Source organism: Ananas comosus, linkage group 21 (assembly GCF_001540865.1).
Source record: "Ananas comosus cultivar F153 linkage group 21, ASM154086v1, whole genome shotgun sequence".
Lineage (NCBI taxonomy): Eukaryota > Viridiplantae > Streptophyta > Magnoliopsida > Poales > Bromeliaceae > Ananas > Ananas comosus.
Window position 1 is genome coordinate 4,150,522 of NC_033641.1, and position 6,599 is coordinate 4,157,120.

Genomic DNA, 6,599 nt, shown 5'->3' on the forward strand with positions numbered 1-6,599 from the left:
TATACCCATTCATGCATATTAGGGTAGCTACATGTGGAACTTGGTTTGACTTCATTTATATGCTTCTAATGTAGTTGAACATAGAGAATGATAGAACTAAATGGACATGCGTGATTGGACCCTCAAGTTGTGTGAATGTGAGAATGGACTTGGACATTAGAAAACAAGGGTGTCATTGACATAGAAACAAGAATTTCATTGAGAGATGAACCGTTGAATATAGTTTAACCCATATTGATATGGTCGAAGATAAAACCTTGAGAGTGGCAAGAATAAATAGGTAGAGACCTATCGTGACATTGGCATTGTGACTAGTGGCTATGAGTCCTCAAGTTGAGGATTAGATCGATACTCACATTTCGTCTTGGCTTGAGGGAGGTTGCTCCCCCTCGAGCGGTGCGCTCCGGAGTTGGTCACCACTGGGCGTGGTAAAGTCCCACCAGTTGACGATCCCTAGGAAGGTTCGAGTCCCCCGTTATTAAGGGATTTTGGGTTGTGAGTTATTGGGGTTAACAGAGTTAACCGGTAAGATTGGGTAAGAGCCAAAGTTTGATTTTGATTGGAGCATGCATGCATTTCCATTATCGCATTGAAATTGTATATCTACTGACTTCTTTCTTACAGGCATAGTATTAGTTGCATTAGTAATGGTTACTTTTCTTCCTTTGAAATACTTATGCCTGGATGGACCTAGTGGGTAAGTCGGCGAGGTCAGATGCCGAGCCCACTGGGAACTTCGTTGTAGTTCTCACACCACTAACCCTACAGGTCCTAGTACGAGCAGGGCGGCGGAGGACCGAGGCAAGGGTTTGGCGCCGTAGGTAGCGGCCACCGGGACTTTATACATTTTGTAGTCATTCCCTTTTGTTATACATGTATCAACTTTATTCTGTTGATTTAGGTATGAAAAGTGTAAAAAATCATGTATTTGGAGGATGACTAAGTGTAAAAGATATGATGGTTGAATGGAATGTAATAGCCTTGTTTACTTGAATTTGGTTTAAATGAAATCAAATATCATGTGTGATGTATATTTAGCTTAGAGCTTTCGCTTCCGATGTTGCTTGCCCTCGTGCGAGCCTTGTATTATACTTGCAATTCTCTTGTCGATTGCCTATTTATACATGTTGTTGGAGCCTTGGGCGGACAGGGGAGGCTCTGTCCGTTCGGCGTCTGTTGACGTGACCCGGACCCGACCAAATTGGCGGGGTTTGGGGCGTGACACCAAGCTTGAAGAGGGAGGGAAGAAGATGACCTTCTTCTNTTGATTGCTTAATTATAGATGTTGTTAGAGCCTTGGGCGGACAGGGGAGGCTCTGTCCGTTCGGCGTCTGTCGACGCGACCCGAACCCGACCAAATTGGCGGGGATTGGGGCGTGACAGTTCACTAGGTAAATGATATCGTAAAATCATAAAATTTATTTTCTAAGTACTTCAAATACTCTAGATCAAGTTTAACGGAGCCGATCAACGATTCGAAAGTCACAACATCGAAAACGAGTTGGAAGCACGGAAGGCTCCGTGCTTCCGATAGTATAGTAGCCTCACTCTATATATATATATCTACATGAAACCTTACATTGTGTGTAAAATAATTAAATTATCTACATTATGCACATTATTACTATATCTGCAGTGTGTAAGGGCAACCTTTTTGAGACTTTTAATAACATTAATAGTAAAGCATCTATTCCTATACGTTAGAAATTACGTTTGTTGGATCATAATCGCTAAAATGATATGTAGTGACGATGACATGGTAGCGATCATTGCTTCACAAATCCGGTATTCTCTACAACTAATAAGAGTTTCTAGACGATGCCCAAAATGAATGGTGATGGCGTATTAATTGCTAATGAATCGAATTGTTTTGCTTTTTAGTTTTCTTTTTCCCCATTTATTGTCCTTCTATTATAAGCCAAACTATAAAATCCTTTCCACTTTTGTCACGCCCCGCCCCGAGACCGCTACCCATTTGGCACGGTTCGGGCGCGGCGAACGGACCGCCGAACGGACAGTACCTCTTCTGTCCGCCCAAGGCTCGAACTACCAGATTGTGTACAACAAGTTCCCAGGAAACAACTTGAATACATACACAATCATACAACAACCACGAGAGCACCAACAGTGCTTATCATACGAGAGCAAGCAACACATGTAAAGCATATAAGTGATAAAAGAGAGATATACTTAACTATTAACTCATTAAACTTTATACAAATATTACAACTTGCATTCTTCCAAACTTGTTCAACATATATATATACAATCCTCTCAAAACCTCACCCTATACAACAATCTTCTTTCAAAATAAGTACAGGGTGCAACTGATGCATAAAGGAAGGTAACCTCTACTAAAGTCGCTAGGGCGCCACGCCCTTGCCGCGATCCTCACCAGGGATGCTCGAACTCGGGCCTGCAACATGGTGGAGTGAGAACTACGAATAGTTCCCAATGGGTTCGGCCGCCGACTCCGCCGATCTCCCCACTAGGTCTAAGCAGGCACAGATAGATATGCAGATATATAGGTATATGAAACTGAAAGCAGTAATAGTAGTGAGCAGGTACGAGCTATGATCTATCAATGCCTCAATCCAATGTAATGCATGCATGGAACTCATAGTAAAAGGCTGGCTATCATACTACCGTGCTCAACACGAAGTCATTCATCCTTTTACCCAATCTCTCGGCGAACGCAAGGTTCGCTCACAATCTCACGTCTCTAAGTCTCATAGGGGAGGTAGCTAGCTATTCACCTACCCCGAGACCGCGTGCGGACACTACACTGGTCCAAGGGCACTACACTGGCCCCCTCGCTTGCCAAACTCCGGAGTGCACTACCTGTGAGGAGCTACCTCCACAGGTGCAGACAGGCTACGTGAACTCCATCCAATCTTATGAACTGGGAACACCCTAACCAACCAGGGGTGATAGCAACATAGAATCAAGTGTTCTGGTAGTTAATCACATAGTATCTCAACTATACTAGTGTTCTCATGCCACTCTTGTACTACTTAATGCCACTCGTTCAATGTTTGAGGTTAACTAGATGCCACCTGTTCCCTTGACAAGTTCTCGATACACTAGTTTCCAATATTCTAGGTTCTTGTTCACATAGACATATTCATCATATATAGGGTCAACTATCTCATAGTGTTCAACTCATGCATACTAGGTTCTCATTTACTGTATCCACAACCCGAACTATCACTAGCATGCAAAGATATGTACAATCACATTTAACACCCTATAATACTATATCACAATATGTAAATGATCGATAACGATACTCAGACATAAAGAGCAGCCCAACTGCTTCGGGATGGCACTCCCCGACCTCGTGGCGATGCCGCGACTCTTCGTATGCGATTCGCCGACTTTTCGATGCCTCGTTGGCCTTCCAAGCGAGAACGACGCTCCGAGGTCTCCTTAGGCGATAACTTCTCACTCACTCGACAGATCGACGAACCGTCTTCGCCGACGCGTTCAGAGACCTAGCAATTAGGTTTGCGACCCATCAAATTAGATCAAAACCCTAGATTTGCCAAAATCCCAAATCGGAGCCCTAGGTCTCACTAAAGGAGAAATCCGCAGTGCGAGCTTCAATTTCGAGCTCGAACCTTCTCCGTAACTTCAACAGGTTCCATTCGAACCATTTCTAAACCATAAAACCCCCGAACCCTAGAAACACCATTAAAGGGGTTTAGAGCTTACCTCTCTTCAAGACTCCAAGCTTGAGGGGGGGAGAAGAAGACAATCTTCTTCTTCTTCTTAGTCTTCTCCTTCCTCTTCCTCTTTTTTTCCTTCTTCCTCTTCCACTCCTTCTTCTCCTTCTTTTCTTTCCTAGAGAGAGAGAGAGGGAAAGAGTGTGAAAGGGAGAGAGAGCAAAATGAGAGGAAGAGAGGGGTCCCCAAGCCCTCATATAGGCCATTTTGCAAATAGCCCCCCTCAACTTTTCATTTCCTGAAACAACCCTCCCTGGGCCATTTTCGCAGTGAGGGACCGGTCCCAGGTCGGGGAGACCGGTCCCCGAGAGCTGCAATTTCGAGCAGAGGGGTTTTAACGTTCGGGAACCGGTCCTTACCTGAGAGACCGGTCCCCGGGAGGCCGATCATTGTCTGAGAGACCGGTTCCCGAGAGCTGGGTTTTCGGAACTTAGCCAAATTTCGGCCAATCTCGCTGGGCTAACGTTCAGGAACCGGTCCCTGCCTGCCAGGGACCGGTCTCATCAGAGACTCCCGCAGCCCAGCCCGATGGGACCGGTCCCTCCCTGCCAAGGACCGGTCCCCAAGAGCATTTCTGCTCCAGTGCAGCTTTTGCGCTGGTGCTCTCGCAGACCTTTCCTTAATGCACTTTATGCATTATGATCACCTTCGGGCTTTCTGAAGCTTACACACTCGACAATTAGTCAATTCCAAACGAAGTCCAATCCTCGGATTTCGAGAATTCACTTCCCTTACAACTTTAGTTGTGTTGGTGCAAGAAAAATACACTACAAAAAAATAGGCATATACCAGCAGTCAAAACTGCTGAAAAAGAATACAAAAACTGCTGGTAATATTTGCTCCAGTAGTTCTAAAACTGCTGGTAAAAATGTAGGTGACCGTTACAATATCCTTACTGGTATAACCTTTTTCCAGCACTTTTACTAACCATTGGTGAAAATGATCTCTAGCAACAGTTTTTAAATTGTCGTTAAAACTACAAAAAAAAACACTGGCATAAAGCGCATGTACCGATAGTTTTTGACCGTTGACAATTTGAAACTAATATGAAAAAAAATACTAATATCAACAAATGTCACGCCCCGGGGTCCCTTTTAGTTTAAAAATATAGCGGAAAAGCGTCTGAAATTTTTTTTTTTTTTTTTTGAAAAGCCTGACCCCAGAGTATGCCAGATCCGCCACAAACACAGGGAATCCACTGTTCACACGGACAGAGTCTCCCCTGTATTTGCACGGCGTCACACAAGTACAAGAAGTAACCCAGGTACAACCACAACCAAATGAACATACAAATAACTAACAATTATATATTCATACACCATTCACATCACAGGTTCACATTTATATAATCGATATTTAAACATATATCCACATCTATCAGTTAAAATGTTTCCAACCACAGAAACAGGTTTTGAAATACTAAGATGCAAAATCCACAGAAAACCTTTTGAAAACTGTTTCCTACACGGAAACCTTTATTCTTTAAAAACGCTACCACGAGGGGTAGAAAACCTCTTATTTCACAAAATCCAGAAATCCATTTATTACATTCACGAAAATTCATATTTTCAATGTAATAAAAATGACTGAAACAGATAACTATCTAAGCCTTATAACAAACTGAAATAGCTAGGAATAACTTATACCGAAATAACCGTGGTCGGTAAGCGCTTCGCTCCGCTACACACTACTCACGGCTCTGTCCCATTATCAACAGCCCGCGATACCTGAAAATGAGTGGGAGGGTGAAGAAATGGTAATATTGTCTCCCTCCGAGTGGTACGCAAGCCGCGAGAAGAGCGAGGAGTATCACCGGATCGAGGAAGAACTATATCGAACAACATGTGGTTCAGTGGAATAAAGCAAAGTATAGAGAGATTATACATAACGCGATAACTGGAAGGAAGTAAGACTATACATGATAAACGGCTACCGCTACTGTAACGTAGAACAGAAAGATACATTGCAATCAGCTATGTATAGTAGCAAGACAACTATAAAGTAAGAACTGTAGATCATTACATGCAACGACTTGCTACTATAGACATATGCGTCAACGGTCAAGAAGCCAAAGTACGCAATTGAAACAATGCTCTCTTGGATCAGCACACGCAGACCTCAAGCCAATGACCCTGGAGTCCGCCACCGCACACCTCCCGAAGACAGTCACTGCCGGCTCTAACATGCATATAACCCCTCTCGGATCAGGGTTGTCACCATTCAACCACTTTCGAAAAGAACACTCCTTGCGGATGGATCAGACGCCAGTGTCGTGAAATGCGAACGAGTATCGGCAATCAATGCATAATGCGTCAATAATCAACCCGTCGCAATCAGCCGACAATCCTGACCCCCCAGCGCCACTCGACGCCATGTCATCCAATGTAAACAAACGACCAAACAGGTCGTAAGTACAAGGGTATGAAAACTTTCGACAACCAGTCCAGTACGGATATGAAACTTCGACACAACAGTCAACAAGTATAGTATCAGGAAACAACTCGACCAACCCAAGGTACTAATAGCAAATTAGAAGATCGACCACAGCTCAGCAGTATAGCGTATGAAACTCGACAACATGTCCAGTATAAGATATGAAACTACCGCCGCCCACTAGCGACCAATCTAACCCTGCAGTTACACCACTAACGGTCATCGGACACAGAAGTCAAAGGATTCAACCACAGGTCACTGATACGAATTACAAGAAACCATACCAGTCACAAGTGTAGGAAGAATCCAACGACGAGCAACCAGCATGGAAGTCATATAAGATAAAAGTCTCTCATACTCTTACACATGATACTACAGCTGGCAACAAACTAAGTAGAGTGATAAGGAACAGATTATGGGCAAGGCTCCAATGCTCTCTCT